The 25,257-nt window shown below is 33.6% G+C and overlaps 1 non-coding gene across 1 annotated transcript; it reads right to left on the reverse strand.

The window, feature by feature from the left end:
* Nucleotides 1–23,167: 23,167 nt before the first annotated feature.
* Nucleotides 23,168–23,274, reverse strand: LOC112861855 (U6 spliceosomal RNA). The gene has a single exon (XR_003223735.1). It is a non-coding gene; the product is annotated as a U6 spliceosomal RNA (small nuclear RNA).
* Between the last annotated feature and the right edge of the window lie 1,983 nt (nucleotides 23,275–25,257).

Here is a 25,257-nt window from a genome sequence, read left to right on the forward strand (position 1 = left end):
CTGTTGTTATCCAGTTCCCTACGTCGACTACTCTTGCATTGTTCTTTTGTTTTCTGTGTTCAGCTTCACATCATGACAATATCTTTCCTTTTTCTCAGACTTTACAATTAAACCTATCAGGAATGTAATCATTTAACTGCACAGAGCCATGCGTGTTCCTTGTGAGCCAGGATATTGTTTTAAAATATTATCTAATATACTTTCCTTCTCAATAACTTTAGCTGCATTTTTACCATTGAAACTAATTTATCCAACTATAAATGTACTTTTTTTTTTTTTTTTTTGCAATTCACTACATAGAAATTATAGGTCAGTTAAAAAGAACAAGCTGAGGGACATTACCCTAGAGAAGAGCATAAAAAGAAACTAGAAAAGAACCAAGACTCAAACTTATGGTTTTGAGTTCCAAAAGAAGTTTAAGAAACTGATTAAATTAAGCTAATAAAATAAAATATAATAATTGATAAGCAGGAGTATGCTTTTAAAATAAATGATTCTCAATTACTTCCCTTTATATAATGATTTATCATTTATAATTTTTCATATATTATTACATAGAATCATATCATCTGAGCTCTTTAAGGATGTGTGTGTGTGTGTGTGTATGTATATACATTTGGGGAATTTTGTACATATTTTTAAATTATTTATTAAAAAATGAAATTTCATTGAAAGATAAAAAATAAGTTTATCAAAGAATTCTAAAGAAAATACGATTGTTTATGTACTTTTTTCACTTATACTAATTAAAGTGCTCAATAACTCCAGTAGACCAGTCATTTTGTTTTCATGTGTTAATTAATTCACTGGTTGTATACATTCTAAGCACACATTAAGTCCTGAAAAAAGTTTATCATAATGCGTGTTTATAAGCTTCATTGCCCAAATTCAGAGTCAGCATGTTTCTTTGGGGGCCTAGAAATCTGAATTTTCAACAAGTACCAGAGATGACTCTGATGTATATCATGCAAGTATCACATTTGTGAAATATGGAATAGTTAGAAGGGCCCTTGACAAGGAAAGAGAAAGCCCAACTTACAGATCTTACTTTAACTTCACTACTCTTGTGATCATGACAGATCTTTTTTTGATTATTGATGAGAAAAACCTTTATTGATTTATTCTTACTATATTCTCTTTACCTGTAATATGAAAATAAATTGAATTTAAATTAAAACTGAATTTAAATATGAAAGTAAATCTGAATTTAAATTGAATTTAAATTTAAAACTCTGAATTTTAATGTTTATAACATCACAATTTTAATCAATGTATAATATCACATCATTTATTAAATCCAAAATTAAGCATACCTTTTTTCTCTCATCATCCTCTATATGACAAAGATTGATAATTCAAATTGTATTTAATTTATAAAAAAATAGGTCTCTGGATTTCAACATTGAGACCATAAGGTTTATGCATTCATGGTCTTGTGATCTGAGGAGATTCAAAGTGATGATAAGAGAAATTCTTTGAATTATTAAATAAAAATAGTTACTTCAAAAGTTGTAAATCATATAGTTCAGACACTTTCTGAATTGCCCAGATTCCGCTTAGTGAAATGCAGTTATATACCCCCACCCTCTGCTTTTTTTTTTTTTTTAACAAGGGTGATAGAAACATCAAAGAAAACAATGCGTAAGCTAAAAGAGGCAAGGCTATTAGGCTTCCTTAATTTGTTCGAGACAGTGTTCATTCAAAGCCAACTCCTACACTCATATCTGCAAAATGACTCTAAGATAGTATGTATAAAGTACAATGATCCAGAGGCACATTAGGACCTTATTTATAAAAGACAGCTCGACTTTGACCACAATACTCTATGATGGAGGAAAGCTTACTAATACTTGTAAACAATTCCCAAGTCATAAAGGCAAAAACAAAGGATGGTCATATCAACTCCTAAGTTTAGCTGAAAAATAAAAGTAAGTGAACAGAATTCTGGTAGGTTAAGTATTACTAATAATATCAAACATTTTTTGTGTCCTCTACAGTTTAAAAATATGTTTACAGTATGTCAGTACTATAATTAGAGAAGCTATCAGTCAACATGACAGTGTTTATGTCCTTGCAGAGATCTCACATTTAATAAATATCAGATCCATTTCCAGAATCCAGGGCTTTCTTTTATAAACCATGCTCCCAGATTAAGTCTCTAAGAGTTAAGAAGAGATTTTTTTTAAATCACCAAGGGAGCCCTCTTTTAATCACATTCTCTCCAATCATCTTCATTTCCTTCATGGTACATATCATCACCTGTAACTTTTTTTTTTTAAGTTTGTTTATTTTGCAAGAGGGAGGGGGAGGGGCAGAGAGAGAAGAGAGAGAAAATCCCAAGCAGACTCTGAACTGTCAGCACAGATCCCAAAAGGGAGTCGATCTCACAAACCACGAGATCATGACCTGATCCAAAATCAAGAGTCGGACGCTTAACCGACTGAGCCACCCAGATGCTCACCTGTAATTTTTTTAATGTATAAATAGAAAGTCACTCCATAAATGTGGTACCATGCCCACTCTGTTCTCTATTTTCTTGAAGAGTCCATAGTATGAAGGAGACACTTTTTGGATTTGAATGATTAAATAACAAATGAAAAGTCATTTTTTAATTTTTTTCTATTCTCTTTCCTCTTTTTTTTTTCTTTTCTTTGTTCTTTTAGCAAAAAAAAAAAAAAACTAGCATATTTCTATTCACAACTTAGTTTTACTTCTAGAAAAAGAAGTCATGAGAAGACATATATTTTGGTGTAGTAGAGGAGATCCTGGGAATACATGTTTATAGTTGTCAGGAACTGTGAGGGGTCTGAGATTTTACCCTACACTCAAGCTAACAATTTAGCCTGCCGCTGTTTCACAGATACTAACAGAAGCTACAAGATTCCTGCATCAGAGGCAAAGGAACGTATTACTCCTGGCACAGCAGGCAACATGAGCTTCAAGATCACATCGGTTCTCCTTATTGTCCAAGACCTGATACATAGAGGTCTAAATAATTCTGCACACACAGTGATGTGTGTCATAGCAGAGGAACCAGAAGCTTAGGAAAACCCAATCTTACAAAGGAGAGGTTGATGGCAAACTTTGCATCAGTGGCAAACATTACCATTGGTTTTTTCTTTAGAAAATAAATTTGCTATCTTCCCCGGAAAGAGATTCTAACTCTATCATCTGAGGCTGTTTGCTATACAAACATCCTGGGGAAAATAGTCCAGAACAAAATTAACAGTGTCAGGCATAAATCAAAGAGATCCAGGGAGAACTATTCCCAATAGCCAAAACAAGCTAAAATATTACAGATTTATATGTCCTTTTATTTTACTCAGGATTCTTTTCCTCTTGATTAGCATGAGTTGGTATGCATTTAAATTATAATAGGTACACCCCAATTTGATAAAGTTCCTATAATTTTAGACACTACAAAATGAATGTTTCAAAAATGCTTATGTCTCTTTATATTTTTTCTGTTCTCCACTGTGTGAAACTAACCATTACAGCTTTTTAAACCTAGTGAGTAGTCTCTTTAGCAATTTTCCAACAGAGACTATGTCACTTACTATGTTTTATATTCAGATATCTATGAATAAATAACCTTAGTAAGACACACTTCCAAAGTCAGCGTTGGTAAAATACTTATGGATGAAAAATTGTTGATTGTCGCTGTGCCAAATGCTCAATGTGCCTCATCCCCGTTGTGATGATCTTACCAAACAAATGAAACAAGAGAGGAACTTCAAATAAATTTCATTTGATCAGAGTGAGTGAGAATGGGAATGGAGGTAGGGAATAAACTGACCACATATGAGTGGAAAGACAAAGTATTGGTAATACATATTCACCAGATTCAACAATAAAAAATTTGCAGTATCATAATTATCAAACTACCAGTTATAATACAATGAAAGGAGTTGTATTTAAAAGTCAAAGAACTTAGGGGTGCCTGGGTGGTTCAGTCAGTTAAGCGTCCAACTTCGGCTCAGGTCATGACCTCATGGCTCATGAGTTCAAGCCCTGCATCAGGCTCTGTGCTGACTGACAGCTCAGAGCCTGGAGCCTGTTTTGGATTTCTGTGTGTGTGTCTCTCTCCCCCTACTCCACTCATGCTCTGTCACTCTCACTCTCTCTTTCAAAAATAAACATTAAAAAGAAATTAAACGTCAAAGAACTTAAATAATTTGTGATGCAGATATTGATGCATATAATGGTATCAAAGAGAGCATGGCACATCCTTTGAGAATATTGTGTCAAAGTGTCTGCTAATACTTTTTAAGAGACTATAGCTTTCTTGCACTGGAGAATCCATTTTGTCCAGAAAGGAAGTAGTTTAACTGATTTAGTAAGAATAATACGAACATATGATCATGAATGAATTAAACAAAAAAAGGTTTTAAAGAGTAAGTGATGACAGGCACTTCTAAAGTAAGTAAAACGGAAATGAGGAAAAGTCTAAAGAGTTTTAACCTCTGGCCTACCTCAAACCCTTTAAGATCAAATTAAACTGGCACAATAAGCAGTGGATGAAGCAGAGGGACTTAATATAAGATCTCAAGTAACCATAATATGAAGAAGGAAAAAAGAATGCTTTAAGAGAAGGAAATATATTAGTAAATGGAAGAGGTTCTATTTTTTTATGTTAACAAGGAAAAAAAGAAACAAAGTTTACAAACCAAAACTTCGTCACCTGATATAACTGCACATTAGGCAATGAATTAGTAAATGGGAATTTATGGAACTAGGAGATCTATACAATAATCGGTTCATTACCAATGTGCCTTTTAGTCAGAAAGTTTCAAATGGAGACAACTTCAGAGTACAAACAAAAGTGTTAACTACAGCACCATGAGTTGTTCCTGTAGTTGTTTTGTCTTGTTTTTCCTTAGTAAATGACACGAATGCAGCTATACACTAGTAAAATAGACTTGCTGTTCACTATGTAACTGCAGCAATTGTTACAACCAACTCTTAAGTGAATAAGTGACTCCTTTTTAAGGATAAATTTACATTAAAACATTCCCATTGCCAAGGAAATGACTGTCACTATGCTTTCAGATGATGAAACCTAATGAAAATAATCACTGATTCCCCTATTCACATCGCAGCCAAGGATGAATATAAGCCTAGAATCCTAGCCAAGTCTAGAGACATAAAAGTTTTTCTAAACTGTAAAACAGAAAGGTTAGGCTAGTAATATCGAACTTTACTTCATGGTAAAAAATAAACCCAGCATGTGACAATTCATAGTCAGATCAGTAGTTATAACTAAATAGCAAGATATGAACAAGATATAGTAATAACTGGCAGAAAAAATGCAGGTATTCTACAGCTAGAAAAAGTAGGGTAGACACAAGTTTTTATATGGTCATATCATCCTCTAATTCTCCTTTTATAAGAAATATAATGCTTTCAATTATTATTAAATGATTCTCTTCTATAAATTCATTAAAGGCAAGGACTATCCCTCTTCTTTCCATTGCTATGCAACAAATAACTGACATTTTATAGAATTTTAGTCATTTTTTTTATTTGTTCACTTTGTTTTTGGCCAACAGTGAGATGCACATATGTAAAGTGTAAAGCTCAACAAGTTTTGACCAGTGTGTTCAACCATGCAATGCACACCTCTAAATAGAAATGACAAATTTCTATAGAGTTCCCTCATTTATCTTTCTAATCAGTCCTTTCCTTTTATTCTGACTTTTTTGAATTATCTTTATATACTTTTGTGATTTTTAGAATCCATATTTGAAAAGGGTCCCAAGAGTTAGTACATATTTATGTACTGCTTCTTTAACTCAGCATAATGTCTCAGCAACTGAACCATGATTTTGCATGCATCACAAGTGCATTTATCTTTGTTTTTCACTAGTATTCCATTAGATAGGTATTCCGGTATTTAGCAATCTCTGTTCGATAGGTTTATTAAATATATATTGGTACATAACAAATTATAACAAATATGGTGGTTTCAAACAACACACCTTTACTCTCTCTCAGTTTCAATGGGTCAGGAATTCCGGCATGGCTTAACTGGCTCCTCTGCTTCTGGGTCTCTCACAAGTCAGAATTTAAGGAACCAAGCAGGACTGAGGCTTCATTTGAAGGTTCCACTGGGGAAAGAAATGCTTCCATGTTCACATGGTTACTGGCACATTTCAGTTCCTCACAGGTTGTTGGGACTGTGGGCCTCAGTCCCTTGTTGGTCAGAGGCCATTCTCAGTTTCTTGCTTGCGGACCTCTCCAACATGATGAAGTTTTCTTCGTCAAATCCAGTAAGTGAGAGAGTCTGCGATGATGTAAGCCATAGTCTTACAGAGTATAACCATGGTAGTGATATCCCATTACCCTTGTTACATTTCTTTGGTTAGAAGGAAGTCCTCAGCTTGGCTCACATAAGAAAGAGACTATATAAGGAACGAATACCAAAACACAGGAATTGTTAGGGTTCATTTTAAAGTCTGCCTGCCACAGTGAATATGGAGGTTATTTTCAGATAATGATTAGTGGTTAGTTACACAGAAGAAACGTCTTTATTTCACCATTACTTTTAACATATGTACAATGTAATATATAATAGTAAATGTATAAAACACATATATAAAATATATAGTATTTTTAATATATTACATAACCATATTAATTAGATTTATATATTTTTAATAAATCTTACTCCAGATGAATTAAAATAATTTATTTAAAAATTAAGAAAAAAGGAATACAATACCCAATAAATGTTACACAATTCCAAAAAGTATAGTAGGACTTTTATTGGAATACCAGGAGTAAAGAAAGAATAGAACAAAAGAAATAACTGATATAACAGTAACTAAGAACTTTATCAAGGCAAGACACCAAACCATTGATCCAGAAAGCTCATAGAACACCAAGCAGGGTAAATATCAAAAAATGACACCTAGGGGCGCCTGGGTGGCGCAGTCGGTTAAGCGTCCGACTTCAGCCAGGTCACGATCTTGCGGTCCGTGAGTTCGAGCCCCGCGTCGGGCTCTGGGCTGATGGCTCAGAGCCTGGAGCCTGTTTCCGATTCTGTGTCTCCCTCTCTCTCTGCCCCTCCCCCGTTCATGCTCTGTCTCTCTCTGTCCCAAAAATAAACAAACATTGAAAAAAAATTTAAAAAAAAAAAAAAAAAAAAAATGACACCTAGACATGGAACTCAAGTTGGAGGAAACTAAATTAAGAGGAAATCTTTAAACCTCCAGTTTCAAATTCCATACATAATAAGCTTGGAGGTTGCCATTTTATACTAACATAAGTAAAATGCTTAGTAGACTGAAAAATAAACACACTTCTTAGATCCTCAAGTAAGGAGAAGACATGGGGCAAACCACTGCCTCTAAATTTGGAGACAGAAATACAAAGACAGCACAGAGGACTTTTAGGGCAATGAAAGTACTTTGTATGATATTGTAATGATATATGTCATTATACATTTGTCCAAATCCATAGAATGATTACCAAAAATGAACCCTAAGATAAATTATGGACTTTGGGTAATTATGATATGTCAACGTAGGTTCATTTTGGTAAAAACTCACCATTCGGGTGAGTGATGCTGATAATGGTGAAGGATATGCATGTGTGAGGGCAAGAAGTATACAGAAAATCTCTGCATCTCCCTCTTAACTTTGTTGTAAACCTAAAACTGCTCTAAAAAAAAGCCTTAAAAATAAGGAAATCACCAAAAGAAATCATTAAAGATGCCAAATGAAAACAAATAGTTACACTAGTTTAAGACAAAGAAGATATCCAAACAAGGAAAACTACTAGAGATAAAGAGGAGAATTACAAAATGATAAAGAAGTCAGTTCTCACAGAATAGCTAACAATTTCAAATGTTTATGCACCTAACAACAGAGCATCAAAATCTGAGACAAAAACTGAGAACTGAGAAGAAAAAATAGACAAAACCATTAATAGTAGGAGACTTCATACCTATCCGCCACTAATTGATAGAATAAGAACATTAAAAAAAAAAAATCAATAAAGAAAAGGTTAGTGTGATCAGCACTAACAAACATAATCTAATTAATGTCTATAGAATACTCCATCTAATAAGAGACTACACATTCAAGATTTGACAAACATTTACCAAAATAGACCAAATTTCAAGGCATAAAGCGCATCTGAACAAATTGAATGGAAATCACAAAAAGCATGTTCTCAGGTCATAATACATTAAATTTAGAATTCAGTAACAGAAATACAGTGTAAGCTGAAAAAAGTCATTTTCTCTGAAGTACACATTATGACAAGGGAGAGTGGGGGAAGACCAACTGTATAGTGGAGACATCTGACAAACACTACCTTAGCCATATCAAGGTTAACATCAATCATGATAAGTCCTATTTATAGTATGTACCTTTGATATTATGTGATAAAAAAAAAAAAATTCTACCTTTGTATCCTTCCTCCCAAAACATCATAGCCCTAGTCTAATCATAAGAAAAACCACAAATACCAATCAATTCATATTCTACAAACACCTTACGCTTCAAATCTCTCAAGTCTTCAAAAACAAAGTAAATCCAGAAAACGGTCATGGCCCAAAGGAGTCTAGTGAGAAATGGCAATTAAGGGTAGTGTGTTGTCCTGGAGAGAATCCTGGAGCAGAGTGAATTGGTAGCTGCAATTTTATATTTTAAAGAAACTACCAAAAAACAAATTTGTAATCATATTTTACATTTCAAGTAATAACATGTGAGGTTTATAGTTGCTCCATATCCTCTCCAGCACTTAAAGTTGTCAGTCTCTTTTATTTTAGCAATCTAATAGACTAATCATATGACTAATGATGTTGCACATCTTTTGCCTATTTGTTTAAATTGAGTTTCATTTTCTTGTTATTCATTTTTAATAAGGTATAACTGACATATTATATTAGTTTGAAGTGTACAACATAATGATTCAGTATTTGCACATACTGTGATATGATCTTCATGATAAATCCAGCTAAGATCCATCACCATATATAGTTATAAAAACTTATTTCTTATAATGAGAACTTTTAAGATTTACTCTTTTAGAAACTTCTAAGTACACGTTATAGTATTATTAACTATAGTCACCATACTGCACATTACATCCCCATGACTTATTTATTTTGTAACTGCAATATTGTACATTTTGACCACCTTCATGACCACTTTGCCCACCCACCAGTCCCTGCCTCTGGCAACCACCAAGCTGTTCTCTGTATCTAAGGATTTTTTTTTCCTCATCACTGTAACACTCGAAATTATAATGGGTAATAGTTTCCTGTCTTAAATCTCTATTATTATTTAATTATCCTATTGGAAAACAGAAGACTTTCCTATCAACTCCATCTCATATGAAACAATAAATATGACTGGAAGTCATCAGAGACAATTTTTGCTGGATCAAATTCTTTGAATCTACACTCTGAAATGTCAGGTTTCCTGTTTTGCTTGAACACATAGAGAAGAAAAAGAATTTTCTTTACAAGCATAAAACTGAAATAATATAATCAGAGGGCTAAAGCCACCAAAGTAATATCTAAATACGGTTTGTACTTTTTTCAAATAACGTTAGTCTCTTTGTTGGTGTTCTGAAATTTCTGTTTTTTTTAATAATAAAAAAATTAGGCTATGTCTAGTAAAGAATATATAGTGTGACTATTGGCAGTAACCCATTATTACTATATTTAAATAAGAAAAATAATTTTAAGATACTCCAGATATTATACGAAATCACAGATATATGGGCAATGAAAAAATGAAGCAGATTTTATTACTGTGAATGAATATGGTATTCGAGGCTACATGCATCCTCCAAATCAAAAACTTCCTTAAATTGTTAGCCAAGTTCTTCTTATGGACATAGGACTTCCAGTGTTAAATTGACCAATTTTCAATGTGACAATTATCATAAAATAAAAATTCTGTTCCATTAGGATGGAGACCTATGATTGTATCTTTTTCTTTTATATTTGAACTTCAAAGATTCTCATCACAAACTCATTGAGAAAAAAATCAGTTTATTTTTTTAATTATTTAAAAAAAAACTAGCTCAAATGATTTTACCAAAAGATATCATTGTACATCACTGCATTCTTTATCTTTTCTAAATATACACAGCATGTTCTTGTACTTGAGTGTAATTAACATAACTAGTAACTTTCTTGGTAATTAAACCTTTGTTTTTCTTTAAAATGTTGATAGGTATGGTACATTGTGCCCCCACTTTTAATTTCTCCCTTTTATTTTTGGCAGTAGGCAAGGTGTCTTGCTGTCTCTGTAATATTAATGGTTGAACATTTCTTGCAAAGAATAGAATACAGTGTGCTGTAGGAATTGCATAAAAAATCTTCAGTGAATGGAAAAAAGATCCTGGGACCTTGGATGTCAGTTCCAGGAGAGACAAATTTATAGGTATAACAATCTATCTTTTAAAACTGATGTCTAAGGTCCTAGAGGCCGTTCCCCTATCACTAAGAATTTTTCATGCATTTCCTACAATACAAAAAACTGTGAGTATAACATTTAGACATTTTTGCTGCACATAAAAGGAACCTTGTCAGTTCTGTTCTAGGTCCATACACAAAATAAATTTTAATATTAGATTAAAACTTTATTTAAAAAAATCACACTTTACACCACTGCAAAAAAGAAATCTTAAAAGCTTGCTCAGCAATTTCGTATTTCACCAGGAACCAATAATAAAGCAGCCATCTGCCCTTATAGTTTAGCAGGCATACCACGTGAGGTATGTTCTCTTTGGGGCTCGCTTGAAGAGGTGTGGTATCACTCAGACCTGCAGCAGGAATACAAATGACTTGCACTACTGGCCTGAAGGGCTAAGTGAGCTCTTCAAAGTGACATTTGCCATGAAGTGCCTAGGGCATTGAAAAAACACTGCCGCTCAAGAAGGCTAAAATACTGGACAACACAGTACTAGGGGAATTATGTTAAAACTGCTTGAAACAGCATTGAAGTATTGAACAATCAATAGGGCCATGTAGGCAAAAGAACTGATTTCACCTACAGAGTAATAATTTCTTCTCAAATATTCATTTCTGTTTATGACCAAAGTGACATTACTTTGTCAGATTCAAGCAAAAGAGTACAACAATTTGGATTCCACCAATCCATGAGCATAGTATATATCATTATTTATTTAGTCTTACTTTTGTTTTTACAGGCAATATTTTATATTTTTCAGTGTACAGGTCTTGTGCATATTTAACTGTATTTACCACCAAATATTTCATGCTTTGGATATTGTTATGTATTTTTAAATTTTAATTTCATCTTTTATTTCTAGTAGAAGTAATGTATCATTAACAGTGGTGTTGTTTACCCATAAATACATACTTTTCATAACTCAGTGACCTGTGCACTTAAAAATAGTGAATTTTACTATATGTAAATTGTGTCTATAAAGTTAGTTCAAGAATAGTTCTGATAATGTACTTCTTTACAGGATTTTGCAGACAAATGAAAAGATTCCTATAACATGCTTGTTATAGCTCTAAAAAAATATGTAGTTGACAAAAATTGGCTATTATCATTTATGAATTCTGTATTTATACATATTTTCTTTACCGTAAGTTAAAGGTTCATTACAATATACATACTGGGGAATTCATACAGAATATTATCTGCATATATTAGCATAATATATTATTAGACATTTAAAAAAAATTTTAGCTTTATTGACCTAAGATCGTGTAAAGACTGGAAATGTAATTCTTTGGTTTAAATCCTCCAATCTGAGCCCTCTGAAATCATTCTTAGTTGTGTGCTGTTAATATTCCTGCTCACAACTCATTCTTACTTGCCCAGAATTCAACTGTTTCACTTATTTTTTTTTTTTCTTTTGGAGAGAGCAAGAGGGGGGGAAAGGGCAAAGAGAGATAGACACAGAGAGACAGAGAGAGAGAGAGAGAGAGAGAGAGAATATCCCAAGCAGGCTCTACACTCAGCAGGGAGCCCAATGTGGAGCTCAATTCCATGACCCTGGGATCATGACCTGAGCCAAAATCGAGTCATATGCTCAACTGACTAATCCACCCAGGCGCCCTAACTCTGTTTCACTTCTAACTTTGTAATAGTTATGCTCAGAAATTTTCACTTGTGTGCTTTGCTCACATTTTTCCTTAAAGTTTTTTGCTGACACAAAATACATACCTCCTAGTCCTAATTATTTAATTTTTTTTTAAGTTTATTTATTTTTGAGACACAGAGAGAGTGTGAGCAGAGGAGGGGCAGAGAGAAAGGGAGCCATAGAATCTGAGGCAGGCTCCAGGCTCTGAGCTGTCAGCACAGAGCCTGACACGAGGCTCGAAACCATGAACCACGAGATCATAACCTGAGCCGAAGTTGGATACTCAACTGACTGAGCCACCCAGGTGCCACCCCTCCCTCAGTCTTAATCTTAGAATAGAGTGATTGTGTGGTATTAGATACCAAGTTTTGTTGTGTTCGTGTGCTTCACCATTTATTATTATTAGATCAACTATCTTTTTTTCCATCTACCACATCCCTGGCAATAGATATTCAAATCCATCTGGAGTAGATTTATCAATATGTAACATTATAGTAATTTATAATAGTAATAATAATAATAATAATAATAGTAATTAGATATTTAATGTACTACATAGAAGGCAGCTGTAAGTGTTTTCTACATGTAGACCATTTAATCCCTAAGACATGAATGAACTGGGTACTAATTATACTCTTATTTGCAGAGTTGGTAGGACAGAGTGATTAAATAGCTTTCTAATTTCCCATAACCTTTAACGAACTTCAAAACAAGGGAGTCTGAATTCAGTAGCCAAGATCTCAAATGTTATATTCTTTTACATACCACTCAAAATTCTCTTTTTGAATAAGATGAGTACCTTTAGTTACAATGAATTAAGGGTCTTAAATGATCCATGGTTAAATCAATGTATTTTATATCCTCAAGCTAAAACATAATGATGGGCATCGATCTTATATTTTTAATATTTAAGTTCAAGGTGACTATGTATTCAAAACTCACTTTCAAACTTATACGATGTAGCTTTCACAATCTACCTTTAAAATGTTAGTCCTCCTTGGGCAATTAACTTGGTTTCCAAGTAAGAATGCATGACATTTTGTTTTCATAAAACAGGATATGTCCCGGTGCTTCAATTAACTTATATCTTAAAGATATGCATTAACTCTAGGTTCTTAGATGCCTTTAAGAAGTTTTGGCCACATAAATTTTGAAGGTATTTCTGAGTAAGTTGCTTAAACATAATAAATACACAATGAATAATATTATACAATTTGAAATAATGAAGACATTATTTTTGCCTGTATTACTCTTGCTTCTTCAACTAATGGCTCTGATATTGCATTTAATTAGCCTTGAACTCAGTGAAACATATATACACATGTTTGTGTGTGTGTGTGTGTGTGTGTGTGTGTATGCTCTCTCTATATATTGTATGCAGATCTTCTTAGCTTATAAAACTGAAACATGACTGTCAGAAAGACACAAAGATCACAGTTGCTCAGATCAATCTTCATTTTAGATGAATACTTTGATCCAAGTAAAATCCTGTTAAGTAGACTTAGGGTGATGAAATGAAATCTAGTTTGATTCAATATATTATATTTGGATTCCTTGAAAAGATATAGGTATTTGATTAGTGGCCTATTTGTGCTCAGTTTTATGACATTCTTTATTCACAAAATGAGTTTTGATACAGCTTTTAAAAATCAGTGGTGATATGGATCTGTCTTCATCATCACATCCTGGGCTATGCAATATGTGTCTTCTACAGTTTGATGCTGCTTAGTTTTAGGTGTTTTTGAAAATAAGGCCACTGGCAACAGCTTCCAGCAAAGAATGTGGTGTAGTAAACACCTATTTTACATTTATTCTTCATTTTTTTACACTTTTTTAAACATTTATTTATTTTTGAGAAACAGAGACGCAGCATAAGCAGGGGAGGGGTAGCGAGAGAGGGAGACACAGAATCAAAGCAGCTCCAGGCTCTGTGCTCTGAGCACAGAGCCCACCATGGGGCTCAAACTCACAGACTATGAGACCATGACCTGAGTCAAAGTCGGATGCTTAACTGACTGAGCCACCCAGGCACCCCACGTTCATTCTTCACTTTAATTTTGTTGCTGAGGACTACTAAAAACAGGCAAAGAAAGATATTTTTTGGCCTAATATTTTTAAAAATTCAGTGGCCCTTGTTATCTATTACACTACAGAAAATATACATAAAGCTTGGAGTAAATTTACAAAAACAGTAAAACTGAGATAAATGGATTCTGTTATTTGGACTTCTACCTTCTTGAAATGAATCATATTTGATATGGATGATGATGACAACAACAATAATACAACAATAGCAGCAACAGCAATAAGCCACTAAAAGTATGATTGAAAAGAAAAATTAAAAGAATTATAAAGGCCAGGTCAGTAAGTAGATCTGAAAATGACAGTATTAGAAATCAAAATCAGTAAATATCACTTGGTTAAATATTTTCCAAGTAACAGAACAGGACAAAGGGAAAACAGAAGAGAGTTAATTTTATTTATTTTTGAGACAGAGAGAGACAGAGCATGAACGGGGGAGGGGCAGAGAGAGAGGGAGACACAGAATCGGAAACAGGCTCCAGGCTCTGAGCCATCAGCCCAGAGCCTGACGCGGGGCTCGAACTCACGGACTGCGAGATCGTGACCTGGCTGAAGTCGGACACTTAACCGACTGCGCCACCCTGGCGCCCCGAGGGTTAATTTTAAAATATCTATGCAATAATACAAAGATGGTAAATATGATGGCAGTGTGTTTCTACTTGAATTATCGTCAAATTTGTTCAGATCTTTCCTTACTGTAACCTGAAGGAAGCCCTTGCAATCTTAGCAGCCATTTTGAGACTGTTCCTCTTAACCACTTTCTTCTGTCTCAGTTCAAATGTTAGGAGCCATACAGTCTTAGCCTTTAATTGGGACCTTAATTGGGCCTTTGGTGCCCTAATTATGAATAAGGTAATTATAGTAATTATAGGTGAATTAGAGTAATAATTAGCAATTATAAAAAAGTCAACCTAAAGTACATTTGATATATACTTTCAAAATAGATGTTTAAAGTGATAGCTCTCACCTCAAACATCATGATATAGTCTACTTGGTGTATTTCATTATACATGGACTTGGAGTTCAGGAAATCAAAAAATAAAATAATATATATATATGCATATGTTATAAATGTAATTAAAAATATATATACTTCTTGTAATGAGTTTAATTCTTAGACTATCCCCCATGCTTCAAAGAAAAATAGTATATGTTTGCTCTTTTGGAACAGATAAAGATTTTTTTCCCTAAATTATACGAATAAGTCCTATAAATTAGTAGTGATCAGTACATTTGCCTTGTCAGATGTATGAAAATGTGTACGCAGGTCTGATGACATATTTTGGAGACAATAATTTCGATTTATTTTGTGGGTGCCTGGGTGGCTCAGTTGGTTAAGCATCCGACTCATGATTTAGGCTCAGGTCATGATCTCATGGTTCGTGAGTTCCAGCCCCACATCGAGCTCTGCACTGGCTGTGTTGAGCCTACATTGGATTTTGTCTCCCTCTCTCTCTGCCTGTCCCCCACATGTGATCACTCACTCTCTCTCTCTCTCTGTCTCTCTCTCAAAAACAAATAAATAAACATTTAAGATATAAAGTCTCCGGTCATAAAAACTTTTAAGAGTCCACCATACAATTTCTCTTAAGTCATAAGGTTATAACAACTGACTAAGAAGAAACAAGTCTGGATTAGGTGATTTACATGCATCCCATTTAACCTGACAACAAACCTACAGTGGTTGGGATGGGGATGATATTATGCCTTTAAAAAAAAAAAAAAAAAGTTTTTATTTGAATACAAGTGACACACAATGTTACATAAGTTTAAGGTATACAAAATAGGGATTCAACATCTCTATATGTTATGCTATATTCACCACAAGTGCAGGCACCATCTGTTATCATACGCTGTTACAATACATTGACTATATTCCTTATGCTGTACCTTTATTTCCATGCCTTATTCATTCCATAACTGCAAGCATGTATCTCCCACTCCCCTGCACCTATCTTGCCCATCCCTCCAATCCCTTTCCCTCTGGCAATCATCAGTTTGTTCTCTGTATTTACAGGCCTGATTCTGCATTTTGTTTATTCCTTTGCTTTGTTTTTAGATTCCACATATGAGTGAAATCATATATTTGTCTTTCTTAGTCTAATTTCACTTAGCATAATACCCTCTGGTCCATCCATTTACTCATCCACGGACACTCAGTTTCCTTCCATATGCTGGCTATTGTAAATATGCTGCAACAAGCACAAACAAGGTGCATATATATTTTTGAATTGTTTTTTTTTTTTTTTTTTGCTTTGAGTAAATATCCAGTAGTGATATTAGATCATAGCGTATTACTATTTTCAATTTTTTGAGAAAACTCTGTACAGTTTTCCACCAACAGTGCATGACAGTTCCTCTTTCTCCACATCCTCACCAACACTTGTTATTTCTTGTCTTTTTGATTCTATCCATTCTTACAGATGTAAGGTGATATCTCATTGTGGTTTTGATTTGCAGTTCCCTGATAATTAGTAATGTTGAACATCTTTTCATGTGTCTGCTGGCCATCTGTATGTCTTCTTTGGGAAAATGTCTATTCAGGTCTTCCACCTAATTTTAATCTGATTGTTGGTTTGTTGGGTGCTGAGTTGTATAGTTTATGTATTTTGGATACTAATCCCTTATCAGATTTACAATTTGTAAATATCTTCTCCCATTCAGTAGATTGCCTTCTTGTTTTATGGATAGTTTCATTCACTCTTCAAAAGCTTTTTATTTTGATGTAGTTTCAATAGTTTATTTTTACTTTTGTTTTCCTTGCCTTAGGATATTATGCCCATTTTAAAAATGTTTAAATAATTAGCCTAATACCATACAGCTAAACAATAAATGAAAGTGTTGGGAACTGAGCACAGATTCAATTCTAAAACCCACGCTCTTTTCAAAATGCAAGGCCATCATTTTTGTAGGTGAATCACTAAAAATATAAACGAATGTATTATTAGCTTGAATTTCTAAATATTTTAGAAAATTAATTTTTTTCTACCAATTTACGTTAAAGGATCAAATGATACACTTTACTGCATCATTAAAGTGACTCCTTCTAGTATCAGAACTACTTTCTTTAGAGATGTCCCACTTATTTTCTTTTTGCCTGTTGCTCACATTTCTTAAAAATCTTCCCTCATCATCCCCTTCCCATAATGATATATTCTTTTCTAATGAAATAGAATACAATTAGCGCATTCTAATTTTAACCAAATCTATGGTGCTGATTCAGCATAACAGACACACAGCCAATGCATTTGTTACAAATGCCTTGACTAGAACTTTGGCAAAAACAGTGATAAAATTAACTAACCTAATGTAGTTTATCACTTAGACCACTTTCATCTTGTTGCTGCTTTACAGGATTGTTAGGGAAATAGCTATCAAACTCTCAGACAACTATCAAATCCTAGCCCAGCCACTTGCAGCTATGTGATACTGAGCTGTAGTACTCTTCTGAAAAATGAAGATATAAAATCTATTTTTCATATTTGTTGAGAGTTAATATAAAAACTACCTGACTGTATGTCCAGCCACATAATAGGAATGGATGGTAATAAATTGTAGCCATAATTATGAAAAGACCCTAAAGAAGTTTTGATGAAAATGCATCCTAATGATTATTTATAGCCAAGAAATCCACTCCCAGTAAAGTTAAACTACATATTCCTCTGTATATTGCCAAGGTCGACAATATGCTGATTTAATTGAGCTTCAGGGAAACTACTTTTCTCAAACATGCTTCAGCTCATATCCTAGAAGTAATAGTACTTCATTTCATTTAAAACAATATGTCAACAAGAAAATGTTTGTGATTTCTTATTAGAATCACTATTGACATTACGACTGGAGATATCAAAGAGAGTGAAAATGCCAAAGATCTATGCCAGCTTATCTCAAAGTTTTAAATGTAAAAACTATAATTTTTATTTTTTTGTTGACCTATCTTCAAAACCACAGAAAAATTCCTCAGGTCTGTCCCCGGTACAGATAAGCACATCAAAGGCATTCTTTATTTCTTTTACTGTTTTTTCTGGTTTCTATCATTTTAAAATTATTTTTGTTAATTTCCATTTTGTCTACTTTTCCCATTAGAACCTCTAAAATATTTATCAGAGTTATCTCAAATTTGTCTGATCTTTCCAACATCAGTATCACATCTGAGTCTAACTTTTAGATTTGCTTTGTCTCTTCAGACTGTTTTTTCTTTATCTTTCTGTGTAACTTGTAATTTTTGGCTGAATGTTAAAAATATTGTTTAGTATAGATGACTAAGGGTTGTTTACTTATTTATTTATGTAAATGGTTATGTAATTGGAGTATGAACACAATATCATCAGTTATTTGAAATTTGTTAAGCTCATTTTTATGGCTTAGCATACAGGTCAATTTTTATAAATGTCCTATGTGTACTTCAAAATATATATTTTAGTGGACATATGTCCAGGTATAAAGTTTGTAAGTGATATTCTCTATGTTATATACAGCAGACATTTTTTGCTATTTTTGTTTTGAGCATCTATCAATACCTTATGAAGGTATTTTTAAGTCTTTCCTTATATGTTGGTATATTTATCAATTTCTTAAAGAAAAGACCTATAAAATATGCTTTACAACTTTGGGGGTGTTGTTCTTTTTTTTTTTTTTTTTTTAAGAGAGAACACAAGTGGGGGAAGGGCAAGAGAAAGGGACAGAGGATCCAAAACAGGTTCTGTGCTAACAGCAGAGAGTCCCATGCAGGGCTCAAACTCATGAACCATAAGATCATGACCTGAGCCAAATGCTCAACTGAGCCACCCACACACCCCAGAGGGTGTTACTGTTACATGTATTCTTAGAGCTATTATAGCTCCCTTATACATTGAGCAACTTTTCATATGCCTCACTCACATTTTTTAACCTCAGAATGCTTTTCCTTTAAAATCTGTCTGAAATTGTATAATTATATCACTTTTATTTGCTTGTATTTGTAGGGTAATTCTAATTTGTATTTTATAATTTCAACATAAATCAGTCTTTAAAATGTATGTGTGTGACTTAGAAGCAGAATATAATTAATTTTGTGTTTTGCTGAGACTACACATTTCACTGATTTTAAAAAAGATAATTCAAGGGGCACCTGGGTGGCTCAGTCGTCTAAGAATCTGACTCTTGATTTCAGCTCAGGTCATGATCTCACAGTTCGGTTCTTGGGATCAAGCCCCATGTCACCATGTCAAGCTCTGCGCTGATGGGCACAGAGCCTACTTGGGACTCTCTCTCTCCCTCTCTCTCTGTCCCTCCCCAACTAAACTCTCTTTCAAAATAAATAAATATCTTTAAAATAAATGAATACAAATAAAATGTTTAATGTGTTCTTCAATATTTCCATTATGTGCTTTCTTTCAACTTTCTCTTTAAATGTTTTATATCTTCCATTCTGGGTTTGATTTAAAACAAGTTTTTTTCTTCTTTTCCTTATTCCATTTGTTCCCTTCAACTTCTTTAAACATTATAATGATTGTTTTTAGTGATTAGCATAGCTACTTAAATACACAGATTCAATCCTGTCTAGTTATTCAATATCTTTACCTCATTCTAAAATACACAAGGATCTTAAAATGCTTAAACTCTGAAAACTTATTCTCCAATTGTATGTCCATTATATTCCAGCATTTTAGCTCTATCTTGGTTTTCCTCAAATAGTAGAATTTGTATTTTTTTTTTATGGAGTCAAGGTTTATTTCCACTTATCCACCTATTTTGCAATGTGTCCACTTAATATTAACCCCTCAACTCTAAATTTCCACCTGTAATCACTTTTCTCATATCTGAAGTACATCTGAGAAAAGCTACTGTATTAAAAATATAGAAAGAATAAGATAGAATAACATAGAACAACAAAGAATAACATAGAAAGAATCTCTATGTTTTTCCTCACTTCATCTGAAAATACATTTACTTAAATTTTGTTAATTAAACATAGGATAGTTTAGGGGCACCTGGGTAGCTCAGTCAGTTAAGTGTCCGACTTTGGTTCAAGTCATCATCTCATAGGCTCGTGAGTTTAAGCACCATGTCAGGCTCTGTGCTGACAGCTCAGAGCCTGGAGCCTGCTTCAGATTCTATCTCCCTCTCTCTGCCCCTCTGCCACTCGCAATTTGCCCGCCTCTCTCTCTCTCTCTCTCAAAAATAAACATTAAAAAAAAAAGGTAGGATAGTTTAACCATCTATAAAATTAAAAACTGGAGACTATTTTCTCTCAGAACTTCAAACATATTATTTTTATGTCTCTGGCCTCCATCATGCTGTTCAAAACCTGTTCTCATTCTAATTGCAAACTCATTGTAGATTATTTTTCCCTAATTTTTTTTATATTTCTTCATATTATTTAGTTTCCAATGATTATCTATGTGTCAATTAACTATTTTTTATTCTGTTGGAATTTGCTAAAATTCTTGATCTGAGAAAAGATACCTTTGAATAATCCTATAAAAATTGTTATCCATTATATCTTCAGATAGTTTGGCTTCCTTATTCTCATTTTTATACTTACATAACTTTGTTAACTTTTCTGTTGGATCTTATCATTCACATTAGCATTCATATTGACAACTCTTTCTTCCCTCTCTGAGGGACATATTGAGTCAGGTCTTCAGATTTCCCTGCTTTCCCAGTCCTACTTGTGGTCCACCAGTTTACTATTCATTTTGTCCAATTTACTATGTATAATATAACCTAACCTTTGTATCTTTTTATTTTAACTTAGTATTTAATTTCATGATTTAATTTTAACTAATCCACCAACTGTAGAGTCAACAATTATATATTTTTTTAATTCTTCAGATTCTTCCTAATTATTTGACCCATGTGTAGTTTTTTCATCCTTGCTTAAAATATAAAACTAATATTAACCTAATGCTATTTTTAGCATTACATATATTAAAATGAGTTTTATGTTGTGTATATAATTATTGTAATATCTAAAAATTTGTTATGTCTCATCCTACTTCCTTTTTTTCTCACCTTCACTTTTGGTACATTATTTTCTACATGTTTAGGATATCTCTTTTTAAATTTCAAGTAATTTTTTTTTTGGAACTTTGTAGAAGTACTGTGACACTGAGCTGAAATTACATTCTTTCAGAGAGTATTTGTTTTTATACCTGTTGATTACTCAAGAATAGTACTGACTTAGAAGACTATTTAAATTCTCACTTTGAAGAGATGGGTTATTTTTAAAATTTTCTTTGGTTTGTTGAGTTTTTCTTTGTTTGTATCTTTTTGCTCCAAAGTGGTTTGAACTACAAAACTCATAAGAGGTCCATTAGATGTCACATATTCATAAGGGAAACTAATTTCCTCCCTCTCCTGAGTACTAAAACATCAAGATAGTCAGGTTTCATTATTGCCCCCTTTTTTCAGGAGAGTTTATTTCTTGTTCACATTTACATTGATTGTATGGCCCAAACTGATCACAGTGTTGAGCATGTGTGCACAGGATGTTGTGGGAGCAAGAGGATCTTTTGTTAGATTCCATCTTGGACAGAACCTAGGCTTTCTCTTGGTTCATTGCACCTCAGACAGCCATTGTGGGAGAAGCTCATGTTCTCCCAGGAGTCCTCCTTTAATTTCCATTTTTAGACACTATCTGATCTTTACTTCTGTGACTTCTCAGCAATTAATATAACAAAGTTTAGTTTTTCCAAACTACAGTTATTCCAAGATACCTAGTTTTATAAACAATTAGCAAGAGAAGTTACTAACGAGTTTTTAACTAAACGAGTACTTAAAACTGAAAAATTTTGTAACAGAGTTACTCTTAAAAGAGCAAGATTGCTTCAGTAGCTTAGACTAACTTCAAAGTGCAAATCAGTTTAGGAACTAATTTGTAAGAGTAAAATATCCAACTATCACTTCTTTATTTACACCCTATTTTTTAAAAAATCTAATCACCTAATGAAAAAACTTGAAAATATGAGTTTTCTACTTTTAAAAGCTTTAATTGCTGAGGGTAATGACTCTGAAAAGAGATTATATTTTTATTGCCTGGGATGTTCTTCCGTAGCAGAATCTGTTCATCATAGCAGAGTGCAAGTCTTAGGGGATTGCGTTAATGGACCGTGCTGCCACCAATAAACACCTTGAATTGGTAGTTATTTTAGAGAAAAAGAAAGTCACTCTTTCATAGATTGGGTCTTCTAAATGCACTGTGAAATAAAGGGCACATAAGCTTAAGAGTAATTATTCCCATTATGCATACTTTTACGACTCAAGACAGAGATAACAAGGAAAATAAATGTAAAATAAGCATGCATGGAAAGTTCATCAAGGATGAGATTCTCAATGAATGTATCAGATGAAGAAATGTGCACACATAATACATTTATAAATTTTTTAAATCAATCATCTCATGATATAAACAGACAAAAATATTGTATTAATGGGTACTTAATGACAGTAAGTGACAAAGCTGTATCATGGTTGGGGGGAGCATTACTCTTTTACATCTGATGTGTAAGTTCTATTCAGGAAACTAAGAAAATCGGAATTTTTTTTAAGTTTGTTTGTTTGTTTGTTTGTTTAGAGAGACAAAGAGAGTGTGAGCAGGGAAGGGGCAAAGGGAGAGGGAGAGCGAGAATCCCAAGCAGGCCCTGCATTGTCAGCACAGAGCCTGACCTGGGGCTTGAACTCATGATCTGTGAAATCATGACCTGAGCTAAAATCAGGAGTTGGACGCTTAACTAAGCCACCCAGGCGCCCCAAGAAAATCAGAATTTTTATAGTGAAAGTAAGTCTCTACTATCTAAAGGTAAAATAACAAGTTATCAAGACTTGATATCAAAGTAAAGTCTCACAGAAACCATTTTCTGGATAATTTCATCATCCCCTACTATGTCGCCTCCTCACAAGAACTTTTTAAATAAAGATAAATACTGCCACCATGTTCAGTTATATGGGATGTCTGGAACACATAAAAATTAAGAATATTCTTGTCCTTGAATTACATACTTTCCAATATACTGCAAGTTGAAATCTAGGTTGGGAGATTTCCATGAATGTGCACGTCACCTTTGCACAAGGGCCGTGGTGGTCTTCTATGTGTCTTTCCAATCTTAGTGCACGTGCTACCAAAGTGAGCACTGGGTGCAAATATGTTTCAATATAAAATTATTTAATATTGAACAGAAGTGAGGAAAAGTGTTTAGTTTATTTGAACAAAGTTCATTGACAACCTACGTATTTCAAAACTATCAATATATTTAAGCCATCAAATATACCACGGAACCATCATATTAGATAACTCTCTTAATTTCTCACAATTCTCGTCATCATTCAGGGGTTCTCTTTTAATGAGTACTCGACATTGAAGAAAACATTTTATATTGTGAGTCCTGGACTACTAAGCTTTTATTTATGACCACAGTCAGCTGTTAATTTAGTAGTTATTACCAGGATAGCAAAAGTGTATGTTATGTAAACAGTGAAGAGAGATCCTTAACATAGATTTCCCTGGGGAATTAGGAGCAGTTAAAGATCACCGGGTTACAAATGAGCTTAGTCTTAAAGGAAGAATTAGAGAAACATCAGTGAAAATGCTGGAGAATCATTCCGGAAAGAGCAATTAGAACATGCAAAATCATGAAGACATAAAAAAATACAATTTCTTAAAAGAATTTTAGAAGGAGTGATATGTCCTCCTGAATCGGGTGAGTTTTTGATGATGTGGCAGGAGTCTGAGGCTAGAGAGTAAATCTGGGGCCAAAATACTGAAGGCTTTGGGGAGCTGAGTGTAAACACAGAAGTGACAAAGTTTTTTATGTTTTACAAATATCTTAGGGTCTCTAGGATGGAGTACAATGACAGGGAACATACAGGAAGATGGTGCAACAATACAGATGAAAGAACTGAATTAAAAGAGGTAACCACCAGTATAACAAGGAGAGGGCTGATTTGAAGATACTAAAGGAATAACAGATATTAATGTCCATTTTATGTGTCTAGCAAATAAAACAAAATTTGTCTCAAACTACACTGTCTAATAACATGTCCTCTAGCCTCATATGACTATACACATTTAAATTTATGTCAGTTAATGTTAAGAAAATTTTAAAGTTCAGTTCCTCAGTAGCATTAGCCACATTTCAAGTGTTCAACAGTCGTATGTGGTTAGTGCTACCATATTAGAAAGTATTAATATTGGACAGTGCCAGTGTAGAGTTAATCCCAGATATTTAATGTGAACTACTTGTGATTAAGAGTAAGTACTCAATATTAGCAGTCATTCTGAGTGGGGATGTAACGCTGCAATTGTACTTTCAGGTAATACCAGCATATCCTGCAGACCCAGATGTAAACTAGACCCCAGTGTTTTATTTCCAGTCAACTGGTTGTATGCAATTGTTACAAGGCAATGGGTGTGGACTGAATGAAAGGAGGCAATGAAGAAGAAATCAGTTTCAAAAAAGACTGAGACATTTGCTTATGCAACTTACTTGTTGCATTTTTATATATTATTTCTACTTGATGATAGATTGTTGCTACACATGTCCAACTTTTTATAAATAAATGGATCAGACATGGAAAACTTGGGCCGCATGGTTATCTGATATCCAGGAGGGACCACCCTCCCTTTCAATCAAGGTGCTCTATGTCGGTGACCTGGCTTTAGTCTAGCACTGGGTATAAGGCCATGATTTTGCACTGTACTGACTGAAGTCTTTTTTTTTTTTTTTTTTTTGGCCACCAGATCTAGAAGGCTTTTTTTTTTTCTCACTTTTATATTAGTCATGCAATATTCGAGTATGCTCTCCATCTATTTGATTTCTTGGGAGATCAAGATTAATGAGATGTTTGGTCCCTGTGGGCCAAGTAAGTCCTTGCTGTTCTTTACAATAAATTGTCAGAAGACATTCTCCATGAATATTTTCATGCTTTCCTATAATCCTTACTTAATTCTAAGTAAAGAGGATGTTTGAATAAGAAAGGCTTTGGAAGCTAGATATAATGTAGCACTCTGAAGAAATTTACAGAATTGTCTCCCTGGGGTCATTTCTTTACATTCATGTTGAGATGTGACTCTATTCATGGGTCAAGTAGCAAGAAGAATTAGTATCCCCTTAAAAG

Source organism: Puma concolor, chromosome A1 (assembly GCF_028749965.1).
Source record: "Puma concolor isolate L17-30 chromosome A1, mPumCon1.1.hap2, whole genome shotgun sequence".
NCBI classification, from domain to species: Eukaryota; Metazoa; Chordata; class Mammalia; order Carnivora; family Felidae; genus Puma; species Puma concolor.